Raw genomic sequence first — 15,085 nt, 5'->3', positions numbered from 1 at the left:
TAATTCACCCCTTGTGTTGTCAAAATGACATTTTCACCCTTATGCTGCAAAATTGACTTTTTTATCCTTATGTTACCAAAACGACATTTTTACTCTTTACCCTGCCACATGACATATGTTGCCAAAATGACACTTTTACCTCTATGCAAAAGTTTATACTTTATAGAGATAATCTGTGATTGCAATTATTGCGATTATGTTTAACGAGGATATATCCCGTGCCCTTGGGCACGGACACTTGTATCAATTAAATATTACGAAATTTATTATTATTTTATTGAGAAGGAGAGATTTTTATTAGTTATTATTTTTTTGTTTCTTTTCTCTTAAATTAGTTATTATTTTATTGAGGAAGAGATTTTAATTTCTTTTTTTAACCCTTGAAATATATTTTGTTTCTTTTCCTTGAATTAGAATTTTTATTTAATGTTACGAAATTTATTGTTATTTTATTGAGAGAGAGAGAGATTTTTATTAGTTGTTATTTTTTTTGTTTCTTCTCCAAAATTAGTTATTATTTTATTGAGAGAGAGATTTTAATTTCTTTTTTTAACCCTTGAAATATATTTTGTTTCTTTTTTTCTAAAATTAGAATTTTTATTTCTAAAAATGAAAGGATTATTGTTTTTTAAATAGGTCACTTTATTTGTACGAAGGATTATATTTTAAATTTTGAGAAGGGTTTCTAAACAATATTCTTTATTAAAAAAGATGTTTGTCTCAGTCATCGTTTTCCCTTCTGTTTTATTATATAGATGTTTATGTTGTTGTTTGTATTCCAGAGAAAAAGGTTTAAATAGAGCTTAAATAAATATTTAAGTGCAGTCTTTGCATCCACCACCACGACCACACACACACACACACACACACACACACATATATATATATATATATATATATCGGCCCCCTCAGAATACTAGAACGGTAGTTCCACTCTGCCTCCACCACTACACCTCCACCACTTAATCGCCACCACCACACAATCCCACCACTTTCACCACACACAGTCACACACCACCAAGCCAGGACATAAGTAGGATTTTTGTTAATGGAGGCCGATCGACTTTGAGTCATAAAAATAAATTTTATTACCGAAAATATGAAAATAATTTCACCCCGCACTACTACAATTTATTCATTAATATAATGATAGCTTAAAAAATACTTCCACGGTTGCTAAATCCTATTGAGACAGCAAGTCTGAAGTGCATCTATTATGCATAGGAAAAATGATTGTGTGCCTTACTGTCAGTTCAATTTTGTGTTGACAGTCTGTCAGACTATCATGTACGGTTCCTAAATTTTCCTAAAAGGCGTTTTAGCTTTGACAGGTCGTTTGCATCTTTCATACTAATGTCTTGGCACATTAATATGTTCATGACGGTCTCAGACAATCCCGTGAAATAGAAAACAAAATAACAGCCAAGGTTACAATATACTCGGCCAGAGTTTTTTATGCGCAATTGACGACTATAGACACTATGTAACGAATAGTGATAAGCGATGAGAGAGCAACTGCAGATACTATACGACTGATATGTTTAACTAGAAAGAGAATTACCTGCACATTTTTAAACGAAACTCGCCTTTCTGACCATCCAATTTATTCCCTCCTTCACCTCAATAATCATGTCATCCTGCAACCCAATACCAGAAAAGAATCATATTTTGTCAAATGTTATATGAACTCTTTACTTTTTCTTTAGAAATAACTAATCTATTACGTCATAAGAAATCCAACTATAGAATTGAAAAACTAACCAACAGGAGTAGTCAAAACTCAAGAAGAAAAATCTACAAAGATGCTCTGTCAATTTCACTCGATCTTTCAAGAGCAAACTGAGATCGGATATTCTTGTTCAAGCGGTTAATTGATGAATAACTGCAAGCAGGTATTAGGTCTGTGGTCGATATTTCAAGTTATTAGTGTTGACTACAACTTGGATGAACTTTTACACCCGCGCCCCATTGATATTATCTGCCGATCTGTGCAGGTACAGTCTAGATAAGGCTTCCGGTGACCGCGACTGTGAAGGATTTGGCACAATCTGGTTCAGGCTGAACCCCTACCCCCTCTAACTATAATTCTATTTGAAACCATAAAGTCCGAGTACAAATTTCTAGAAACACAAAAGAGCAAATAATAAAAATGGAATTTGGGATAATTATCACTAAAAGTAGAATTTAGAAAGAAGAAGCCAACTTCATCAACTAATGTGAATTCATATACCTGGATAAGCTACATGACTTGTAACCAAAGAGACTTTAAGCGATAAGCTTGTACTATGGAAGGATTACAGCAAGTGATTAAAGCATGTCGTTTACAGTAAAAAACAAATATTTGGTTAGGTTAGTCCCAGTATGAGGAGCCAGCTATCGTAATGTAACATAGTATTGCTAAGCAGCTTGAGGCTTAGAGTTGATATAACTGGAATATTTACGATCTCAATAGACCATTACCCATCTCCAGCAATTTATTCTTCTATTTAGAAATCAGAAAGGCTTGGTAACGAAATAAATTTCAGTTCTAACTTTCAAACTTATGAAGAAACCTCGTAGCGGAGTTCCGGAGTGGAAAACTTATGGGCCACACTATTTTATGAGCGATGAATCCCAATATCCCCAGGCATGTATCCTTAACCTCGAGCAATTGAAAAGCTAAACTAGAATAAACGGCAGATACTATACCATTAATATTATCTTATTAGGTGATATGATTCAACTAGAAAGAGAACTCACCTTTCTAGCCTCTCTCTCCCTCTTCCACTTCAATAATCATCTTTAACATCTTGGCAAACAAATCAGAAAATTAATCTTTGTCGTTCTCATTTGCAAATGCGAGATGAACAAACTGATTCCAGTATATGAATCTTTGCAGCCTTGACAATTCTAGTGCAAACTATTAATAACTTCAAACAGACTATCAATTTCTAGTCCTAATTTCTAAAGAATAGTATTAAGTAAAAGTTAATAAAAATTATAAAAGTACTTCTAAATTGTAATGTAAATCAAGAAATCAAGAAAAATTGACTAACCTTATTTCTCCTTCACTGTCTTTTTCTTCGAGATCGAAAAAGAAAGTAAACACTTGGCTAACATGATTTTCTCTAGCCATAAAACAACATATTTTCGAGAATCGATTTACATTTTATGGTTGCAATCTCATTCCGATGTCATTACCTTACTGTCAAAACATGAGATAACACTAAAATTGAAATAGACAATATAGCAGTTATTCATGAAAACTTTTGTAGTCCAATTATTCTCTAATATAAGAGAGATGCATTGCTCCTGGAATACCACTAATCTAATTTCCGAGGCCTGAGAGAACTTGATTCAGTGAATCCTTCTCAAGAATACAAAAAAAATCATGGATATGCGCGCTGAGTCTCCATTATAGAAGATATATTAGGAGTAAAGCTTCAGCTTGTCTGGAATTATCATTATACATAATGATCGAACCATGTCTTGATTACTCGTACGACGGACCCATTTACATACAAGAGTTCAAAATTTGATTTTATGTGAAAGAATAAAAGGAACCAAAGTGGTTGCCCGTGGAACGTTTTGTAATCCAGTACATTCTCTACTATAGGAGAGAATTGCTCTATAAAACCAACAAGTGAACGCCCAGCTTTGGATTAACATAATTTTAGCAGCTCCTCAATATTAATCCAGATACGTCACGTACGTGATAAGCTTTATGAGTTAGGTAATAAAAGAGACATCATGCGAGAAGCTTGCACTTGTTTGAGGGGATCATCGACAATGATTAAAGTTGTCATCCACAATAAAATATATTGGTTAGACCGTTAGGGTCATCCTTGTTTAAGGATCTAGGTATTATAATAGTGGACATTGTTTAACAGTTAGAGCTACTATAATTGAACAATTCACAATTTTGGTAGATTATTACCCATGTTGACCACAGTTTGTTCTTCTCTTTACGAAATAGGGTGACAAAAAAAATTTCAATTCTAACTTCCAAACATATGATGCAAACCTCCTAACGGAGGGTCGAGAGTAAATATTTGAAGATATCACATGCCCTTTATTTTTAACTAAGAAATGCCCTCCAGATATGAGAAACATACCAAAAAATACCTGCACATGAAGCCTCACTTTTCTGGCCATGCAAAAGGAGAGCATATGGTATCTACATTAAAGTTACATTTCTTAAGCATCACTATAGGAAGATTTATAACCATTCCCCTAATTATTGATGAAACAATATGGTATACCAAATTAAAACCATAGCTTAAGCATCAATGCCAACAAATGTAGAATACTTCCCTCGATTGTTGATGGAACAATATGGTATGCCAAATTCAAGTCCATCTCTTAAGCAACACTACGCACATTTGTATAATCCTCTCATCGGTTATTGATGAAAGTATATGTATACCACATTAAAATTCCATTTCTTAAGCATCACAACTGACAATTGTATAATCCTTCCCTCGATTTTTAATGGAATAATATGGGATACCATGTTAAAGTTTTGTTTCTTCAGCATCACTACACATGTATAATCCTTCCCTCGATTATTGCTGGGAATATATTATATCGCTATACCACATTAAAGTTCCATTTCTTAAGCATCAAAATCGACAAATGTATAATCCTTCGCTCGAATATTGATGGAACAATGTGGTATACCACGTTAAAGTTTCAATTCTTAAGCATCACAACAGAATTATGTATAATTCCTCCCTCGAATATTTTGATGGAACAATATGATATGTACCACATCAAAATTTCATTAATTAAGCATCACTATCGGCAAAGGTATAATTCTTCCACGATTATTGATGGTTAAATATGGTATACCATATTATAGTTCCATTTCTTAAGCATCACTACCGACAAATGTATAATACTTCCCTCGATTATTAATGGAACAATATGGTATATCACATTAAAGTTACATATCATAAGCATCACTACCGACAAATGTATAATCTTTCCCTCGATTATTGATGGAGCAATATGGTATACACCACACTCTCATTTCTTAAGCACCACTACCCACAAGTGTGTAATCCTTCACTCGATTATTGATTGAAATATATGGTATAACACATTAAAGTTCCATTTATTAAGCATTATAGCTAACAAATGTATAATCCTTCCGAAAACATTGATGGGACAATGTGGTATACCATACTAAAGTTTCATTTCTTAGGCATCACAACCTACAAACGAATAATTCTTCACTCGATTGTTAATAGAAATAAATGGTATACGACATTAAAATTCCATTTTTCAAGCATGACAACGGACAAATGTTTAATCCTTCCGTCGAAAATTAATGGAAATCTGCAACATTAATGTTTCATTTTTCAAGCAGCACAACCGACAAATGTATAATCCTTCCCTCATATATTGATGGAACAATACGGTATACCACATTAAAATTCCATTCGTTAGGCATCACAACCGACAATTGTAAAATCTTTCTTGAAAATTTTTGATGCAATGTGGTATACCACATGAAAGTTCCATATCTTAGGCATCACAACCAAATGTATAATCCTTCTCGAGCATATTTTAGAACAATGTGGTATACCACATTAAAGTTCTATCTTAGGCATTACAACAGACAAATGTATAATCCTTCCCGAAAATATCGTGGAACAATGTGGTATACCACATTGAAGTTCTATTTCTTAAGCATCAAAACGACAAAAGTATAATCCTTCCCGAAAATATTGATGGAACAATGCGGTATACACATTAAAGTCCCATTTCTGAGGCATCACAATTGACAAATGTATAATCCTTCCCGAGTTTATTGATGGAACAATGTGGTATACCACATTAAACTTCCATTTCTTAGGCATTACAAATGACAAATGTTTACTCATGGCACAATTTGATATATCACCTTAAAGTTCCATTTCTTAGGCATCACAACCAAAGAATAATTTTCTAACATTTCCGTCGTAGGAGAGGATTGCACCTTGAAAATCAATAAACTGAAGTCCCACTTCTGGAGGAACTTGATTTCCTTGTTACTTTTGGAAGACTTGAAAGCAAATACCTCGATAAGCTACGAATCCTAGACATCTCCGTATTAGAAGAGATATTTGGCAATAAACTTGTGTTGGTCTGAAGGGACGATTATAAACGATTGAAGTATGTGGGTGATTAAATGTTCAGCTAACACTGTTCAAATCCAGGTATACTAATACAAAATATAAGCATTCTTCAACAATAAGAGCAACTATAATTGAAATATACAGAGTATCAGTAGAATGAGTCAGTTTATTCTTCCTATTGTGAATAATACTAGCTCTGACTTCTAACTTCCATACTTTATTAACCTAAGATGGTAACTTACCAGCAGAAAAGAAAACTTGCAATCCCTTTCCATAAATCTTCTGACGGTCTCAGCAATCGCATGAACTTAAAAAACCAAAGATTAAAGAAGATTTCATGGTTACAAAATACTCAGGCAGAGTATTTTATTGATGATGGGTGACTATTGATATTATTTTACTAGTATAGATAACTGATTAAGATGCGAGCTCAGCTGTAAATCCTATACTGCTGATATAGTTTATGTAGGAGAGAAATCGTGAGGTATTAAAACATTATCATAAATCACCTGCACATTTGAACTTATAAAGATCCGAGCTCAGCTGCAAATCTTATTGAACTACGCAGGTATTAAAACATTTTCAAAAAGTCACCTGCACATTTGAACTAATATAGTTTATGTAGGAGAGAAATTGTGAGGTATTAAAATATTTTCAAAAATCACCTGCACATTTGAACTGATAAAGATCCGAGCTCAGCTGCAAATCTTATTGAACTACGCAGGTATCAAAAAAGCATTTGGCTCCGAATTTTGAAACTTTGCAGCAAAAGTCGAGAAGAAAATCTACAAAGATGTCATGAAATTTTTCCTAAATCTTTCAAGTGCAAACTAAAATGCCAATTCCAATTGAAGCAGTTAACCAATGTATAACTGCGAGAGACTACAACCTAGGTAAATATTTAAACCTGAGTCCTCATAAAGCTTTCGGTGTCCGAGACCTACAAATAGACCAAGACAAACGGATCGTGACCCCTTAAACTTCAACTCCTAATAAAAGGAATCTAGTTTACATCCGTATAAAGAGGTACGGGGTTATAGACCTTATTTCTTTATCATTGCTTTTTTCTTCCACATTAATAGACAAGACAATTACAAGGCAAAAATGCATGGTTATTTCTTGCCATCAAAATAATTTTTTATCTGATTACTCGTACGACAGACCCATTTACATAAGAGAGAGTTCAAAATTTGATTTTATGTGAAACAATAAAATGAATCATAGACTGGTCGCCCATGGAACGGTTTGTAGTTCATTACATTCTCTACTGTAGGAGAGAATTCTCTTTAACAACCAATAAGTGACCTCCCAGCTTTGGGTTAGCATATTTAGCAGCTCCTTAATATGAATTCAGATACCTGATAAGCTTCGTGACTTGGGGGTCTCGGTAATAAAATAGACATTGTCTGAGAATCTTGTGCCTGTCTGAGGGGATCATCCATAATGATTGAAGTTGTCATCCACACTAACAATATAATTAGTTAGAATCATCCTTCTATAAGGATCTAGGTATTATAACGCAACATATTGGACATTGTTTAACAGTTAGAACTACAAAATTGAACAATTCATGATTTTATTACCCATCTCGACCAGTTTGTTCTTCTCTTATGAAACAGGGTGACAAAATAATTTCTAATTCTAACTTTCGAACTTTTGGTGAAACCTCCAAATAAAGGGTCCCGAGTAGATATCTGAAGATATAACACGCCATATATTTTTAACTAGGAAATGCACTCAAGATATGACAAACATACCTAAAACTACCTGCACAAGAAGCCTCACCTTTCTGGCCATGCAAAAGCAGAGAATTTGCAGCACTCCTTGTCAGATATTAGATTGAACTCTTCGATTTTATTAAATTTCCATCTACAAAAGCGAAAACAAACTGCTTCTAGTATTGGCATCTTTGCAGCCTTGTCAATTCTTCTGAACTTTTCAAGTGCAAACTAAATTGATTACTCCTGTTTAAGCGATCAACTGATTAATAACTAAAAATACATGTCAGGTTTCTAGTCACAGTTTATATCATTAGTACTAAGGAAAAGCCAATCAAAAACCATAAAATTATGCTCATGTTGTAACGTAAATCGAACAATCTGGCCAAATTAACTAACCATTTTTTCTCCTACGCTGTTTTTCGTCAACATCAACATCAAGAGAGAAGATCTAAAACTATTTTCGAAGCCATGATTTTACTCTAAAAACAGACAATTATTTGGTTATCCATTAAACCTTTTATTGTCTAATACATTCTATATACTGGAGGAGAAAACTGATTCGTTTTTACAACAATAAGCTGAATTACCAGCCTTTAAGAATGATGCTTCAGCGCCTCCCAAAAGACATAATCAGTTTGTTCATCGTAAATAAAATATCAGCCACCGAAACTCATGTATAAAGAATCAAGTACTACAATGCAGCATACTTTCTTCAAAGGAAGAGCTGACTTTATTGAACAAATTCAATTTATTCTTTTTCTGAATCATATTGACTTCGCGACAAACAAGAAAGTCCATTAGGATGATGAATGACCCACATCCCCAGGATTTTACATTTCTAGAATATCTGATGGGCTTAGAACCATTGACCAACCTCCATGGCATGGTCACCTTCCATCGGTTATTGATGAAAATGTATGGTAAACTACATTAAAATTTCATTTCTTAAGCATCACAACCACAATTATATAATCTTTCCCCCGACTTTGATGGAATAATATGGTATACCACGTTAGAGTTCTGTTTTTTCGGCATCACTACACAGGTATGTAAAATCTTTCCCTCGATCATTGATGAAAATATATGGTAAACCACATTAAAGTTCAATTTCTTAATCATCACAACCGACAATTGTATATTGTTTCCTAAAACTATTGATGAAACAATGTGGTATACCACATTAAAGTTCCATTTCTTAGGCATCACAACCGACAAAAGTATAACAGTATAAGCCTTCCCGAAAAATATTGATGGAGCAATGTGGTATACCACATTAAAGTTTCATTTGTTAGGCATCACAACGACAAATATATGACCCTTCCCTCGATTACTGACTGATATATATAGTATACCACATTAAAGTTCCATTTTCAAGCATCAAAACCAACAAATGTATAATCCTTCCCATAAGTATTGATTGAACAATGTGGTAGACTACATTAAGTCCATTTCTTAGGCATCACAATCGACAAATGTATAATCCTTCACTAAATTATTTATGAAAACATATGGTATACTGCATTAAGTTCCATTCTTAACCAACATAACTAACAAATGTATAGTCCTTCCCTCGAATATCGATAGAACAAAGTGGTATACCAAATTAGAGTTCAATATCTTAGGCATCACAACTGACAAATTTATAAGTTATAACCCTTCTCGAGAATATTGATGGAACAATGCGGTATGTGTATGCCATGTTAAAGTCCATTTCTTACGTATGACAGCCAACAAAAGTATAATTCTTCCCGAAAATATTGATGGAACAATGTGGTATATACCACATTAAATTTCCATTTCTTAGGCATCACAACAGATAAATGTATATTCCTTTCCAAAAAATATTGATGACATAATGTGGTATACCACATAAAAGTTCCATTTCCTACGCATCACAACAGACAAATGTATAAGCCTTCTGAAAATATTGATGGAACAATGTGGTATACCACATTAAAGTTCCATTTCCTAGGCACCACAACCGACAAATGTATAATTCTTCCAGAGAATATTATGAAACAATGTAGTATACCACATTAAAGTTCCATTTCAAACGTATCACAACCGACAAATGTATAATCCATCCCCAAAATATTGATGGAAAAATGTGGTAAACCCCATTATACTTCCATTTCTTAGGCATCACAACCGACAAACGTATAATCCTTCTCGAAATTTTTCATGGAACAATGTGGTATACCACATTAAAGTTCAATATTTAGGCATCACAACCGACAAATGTGTAATCCTTCTCGAAAATATTGATTGAACAATGTGATATACCACATTTAAGATCCGTTTCTTAGACATCACAACCAACAAATGCGTAAACCTTCTCGAAAATATTGATTGAACAATGTGGTATACCACATTAAAATTCCAATTCTTAGGCATCAAAGTGGACAAATGTATATTCCTTCCCGAAAATATTGAAGGAACAATGTGGTTTACCACATTAAAGTTCCTTTTCTTAGGCATCACAACCGACAAATATAAAATATTTCCCAAAAATATCGATGGAACAATGTAGTATACCACATTAAAGTTCCATTTCTTAGGCACTACAACCAACAAATGTATAATCCTTCCCGAAAATATCGATGGAACAATGTAATATACCACATTAAGGTTCCATTTCTCAAGCATCACAACAGACAAATGTATAATCTTTCTCTCGAATGTTGATGGAACAATGTGGTATACCACATTAAAGTTCAATATTTAGGTATCACAACCGACAAATGTGTAATCCTTCTCGAAAATATTGATTGAACAATGTGATATACCACATTTAAGATCCATTTCTTAGACATCACAGCCGACAAATGTATAAACCTTCTCGAAAATATTGATTGAACAATGTGGTATACCACATTATAGTTCCATTTCTTAGGCATCAAAGCGGACAAATGTATATTCCTTCCCGAAAATATTGATGGAACAATGTGGTTTACCACATTAAAGTTCCATTGCTTAGGCATCACAACCGACAAATGTAAAATCTTTCTCGCAATATCGATGGAACAATGTGGTATACCACATTAAAGTTCCATTTCTTAGGCACCACAACCGACAAATGTATAATCCTTCCCGAAAATATCGATGGAACAATGTGGTATACCACATTAAGGTTCCATTTCTCAAGCATCACAACAGACAAATGTATTATCTTTCTCTCAAACGTAGATGGAACAATGTGATATACCACATTAAAGTTTCAATTCTTAAGCATCACAACGGACAAATGTATATTTCTCCCTCAAATATTGATGGAACAATATACTACATAGCACGTTTAAGTTTCTTACTCATCACTACCGATAAATGCATAATCCTTCCCACTATTATGAATCAGGTACAGTAGTGTAAATAAGAAAAATATCAATTATTGGGTAAAACAAGACATATACACCATGTCTTAAGCATCAATCCCATGATTGTGGAATCCTTCCCTTAATTATTGGTGGACCATGGAATATTGTTAGGTTTTCCGCCCGTTTTTCCCAACAAATATATGTACTGGCATTAGGTAATATCGAAAAATTCTATAACATAATGATTAAACAAGTGATAGGACAAGAAAGCAACATGTCTTCAACTAATGATAGCTAGGCTTAATTAGTTGCAAGAAAGGAAGACAACAACAACTTTGTATAGAAAAAGTGATAGTCAAGAGTCAAGATTCAAGACTTTGAATTCATCAATACTATCAAGAAAATCAATTCGAAAATCTTGTTCTTCCAAGTAAAAGAAACTATGATGGTCAATGTTTAGGTTTTTATGCAATTTAGTAAAATAAATCAAAGAAAAACCTGAGATTTAAGAATTGAACAGGTTATTCCAAAAATGATTTGGTTATGATCGTTCAAAAAAATAGAAGAGAAACAAAAGGATTGATTCAAGAAAGCACTTTTCAGTGTTCATATATTCAATAATCTTTGCCCAAATTTAACAAACCAGCCCTGTTTAGAAGTTCAAAATCAGAGCATACCATTTTTCAATCAAAACAGTATCGAAATTTACTTGAAGATTATGGCGATTGAAGAGAAACAATTTCTCGTGCTACTTTCACAAATTCAACTTCTCTATCTACAATCTATAAACACATATACCCAAATTCTGAAAAAAGATAATGAACTTATTTGACCATTGTACTGCTATAATCACAGCTTAACAAAATGAAGAGGAAAATCAAAGACAAATTTCAGTGTGAATCATTAACAAAATGAAAAAATGAAGTATAAAAAGTCAAAATTTGAGTAACACAAACTTGGAATAAGAGACCAGGATATCAAGTGGGAAATCAAAACTTCAATCAGTTCAAATGCGAATAGAAAACCAAATTACGAGTTTATTGCCTTTCGGAAGTTTTGATCTTCTATTTCCTCTTCTGTTTATGGTTGATAAACATCAATTTTTTTCGACTCAAAGGCGTCTAATATAGACACTCAGAAGACATTACCTTTACATTTGATTGTTTGAGCAAGAACAACAACCTATCTTTAGAAAGTTCAACTATCCCTCTTCTTGAATACTACTGTAATCACTAATTAATACCTAAATGAAACCAATTTTAATTAAATTAGTAATCACTAACACTCTATGACAAAATCATACCTAAATAATTAGGGCAAAAAGAGGTGAATCATATTCAAATCACATCATATCTAAAATCAGAACTTAAAATCTAGGGCGAAAATCGGTCAATATGAGGCAAATCACAACAGAAATCGAAATCATCACATTAATAATCTGGGTCAGAAATTAGGGTAAAAACTGCTTCAGAAAAACTAATTCACACAAGAGAGAGAAAGAGAATGATGTACCTGGATCGATTAGTAGAGAGAGATCTGAACGCTGTCCAACCAAATTTGAAGCGCCAAATAATGGAAGAAATCCTAGGGTTTAACTCTTCCATAAGGATAGAAGACAACCTAGGGTTTAGGAACCTGAATCGATAAGTAGAGAGATAAAGAGATTAGATCAATAAGGCCAACTTAAACTTCAAATCCAACATTCCTCCTAGGGTTTCGGTTTGGATGAGGAAGAAGGTAACTTCCCCTCTCAAAATCACGAGCAAGTTTAGGACTCCTGATTCCTCTCTTGATTTTAAGCATAAGCCTTTCTTTTGAAGAATACAAAGTTGTAGGGACTAGAATGAAAATAATATTTAACTGATTCAAATGGGAGACCGGTCAGCAACTATGCCCGGCTGGACTCCCAACTCACCCGGCCGGGATTCGGCAGGGATTCTGGCCGGGCATAGCATCATTTTTGTTAAGTGATCTATTTAGACTTTGCGAAGTAACCTTAGTACATTGTTTGTAACCTTAGTTTTTTTTTTTTTTGATGAAATAAACTTAAATTAAACCAGAGTCTATTACAAACCGACTAGAAATCCGAAAATAAAGAAAGAACATCCTGCCATATTTTCTTATGACCATGGGTACGTCCCCATTTAGCTAATGCATCAGCGTAAGTGTTACAATTACGAGATATATGCGTAAATATAGTGTCTGTAAATTTGTCCGTGATGTCTTTAATCTGATGAATAATACTTTGAGTTTGCCAGTGAAGATTTCCTCCCTTGCCGTTGAGCGCTAAAATTATAGCTTGATTATCACTCTCTACGTGCACGTACTGAATTTGGAGTTGCAATGCATCTTTAAGACCCGATAAAATTACTAAGCTTTCGCATTCTTCCGCATGTTGTCCTCGGACTATATCTGCCACCGCTATTATGTAGTTAGCCTCTGCATCTCGTATGATGTAACAAATTCCCGCATGTTCATTAATACTTACAAAAGAAGCATCCACGTTAATCTTCATATATGATGTCGATGGAGGTCTCCATGTTTGGGTAATGGTTTTTTCCTTACATTTCTTGATGGTATTAGATTCAGTTCTCAGTGGTGTCGTCGAGGTGTTCATAATCCTTTCTATAATTTGTAAAGGATTTTGTTTATTCGTAGTAAAGCAGTTCTCACATCTGCCTTTCCACAGAAACCATAAAATTTTAGCATAAAGGTTAATATTATCTTCTTCTAGCGATTTCCATTGCTGAATCCACTGAGTAGTAGTATTGATCGTATCCGTTCTAATATTAAAATGGAACCATATTGCTTTAGCAAAGGGACAATGCAGCATAACATGATCAAGAGTCTCCTCTTCGTTACAATTAACACAAGAGTAATTGTTGCCAATGAATTTTCCAATCTTAGCTCTAACTGGTAGGCTATTGGTGCAGCATTTCCAAAGAAATAGTTTAATCCGAGGAATGGTATTCATGTTCCATATAAAGAACCAGTCCATCTGATTATGATTATTATAAATAGTCTGGTTTCGAAGAAAATTATACATGGATTTAAGAGAGAAATTACCTGATTTAGTCAATGTCCATATGGCGTGATCCTCTTCGTTGGGATTGAGGTTGATGCTAAGAATAGATCTGCAAATATCATTGTTAAAACACATATTTATTAAATTAATGTTCCAAGTACCATTCGTAATCAGTTGTGAAACCATCTCGACAGAGCAACCTCTATCGTTAGTGATTGGAGGTGGATGATTAGGTATCCAATAGTCAGTCCAAATATTGATATGCTCTCCCTTATTAATATTCCAAAAAATGAGGCTGTCAAGATTATGATGGTATTTGGAAATAGATTTCCAAGTCCAAGAATGATGATTCTTTGTATGACTTCTCAAACAAAAAAAAATATAGTAACTTGTATGCCTGTGGACCTTTGGTGTCCTTAAACTACGTATTAAGATTGTGAGTCCTAATATTTAGATGTGATTTTTTGGATTTGCATTTTCCTCTACTCTTTTGAAATATGTCTTAGATATAATATGTTATTTGTTTCCATGTATGTGCATGTAGGTGTGGTGATAATGTTGGTCGGACAAGTGTGTTTATACGATAGTTACTCCCATGAAGCATGTCGACCGGAATACTGCAACTACTATCCACCTAAAAAATGTTTTATGATGCGCAGGCGACCACCCAGATATAATCGAAGCACATCGCAAGTACAAGCTTCTTAAGCGTTGTTTATGACTTTATGGTCATTAGGCTGAGCCTCAATATTAGATGTTGAGACCGGGTTTTAATATAAAACAATGTAGACGACTTTTAAATATAGTTGTTCCAAAACAAATTGGTTACAAAATCAACTAAATAATGGTCAATTCCTCACAATGGACGGATTATTATAAAGAAAGTCATGTGGAGCACAAACTAAATTAAAAGGTCTCCCTTGT

At 33.7% G+C, this 15,085-nt stretch overlaps 1 long non-coding RNA gene across 4 annotated transcripts; it reads right to left on the bottom strand.

The window, feature by feature from the left end:
* Positions 1-437: 437 nt before the first annotated feature.
* On the bottom strand, positions 438-12,917 carry LOC147567188 (uncharacterized). 4 transcript variants are annotated; one of them, XR_015230714.1, is made up of 3 exons: positions 12,649-12,917; positions 1,762-11,991; positions 438-1,637 (listed from the first exon to the last, which is right to left on the bottom strand). It is a non-coding gene; the product is annotated as an uncharacterized LOC147567188 (long non-coding RNA). The 4 variants fall into 4 exon arrangements; XR_015230712.1 differs by having other exon boundaries at positions 2,553-11,991; XR_015230713.1 differs by having other exon boundaries at positions 2,553-11,941.
* Between the last annotated feature and the right edge of the window lie 2,168 nt (positions 12,918-15,085).

Source organism: Eschscholzia californica, unplaced genomic scaffold (genome assembly GCF_041429995.1).
Source record: "Eschscholzia californica isolate CP2 unplaced genomic scaffold, dmEscCali1.0.p SCAF_1, whole genome shotgun sequence".
Taxonomy (NCBI): domain Eukaryota; kingdom Viridiplantae; phylum Streptophyta; class Magnoliopsida; order Ranunculales; family Papaveraceae; genus Eschscholzia; species Eschscholzia californica.
This window is presented reverse-complemented; position numbering and strand designations above follow the sequence as displayed.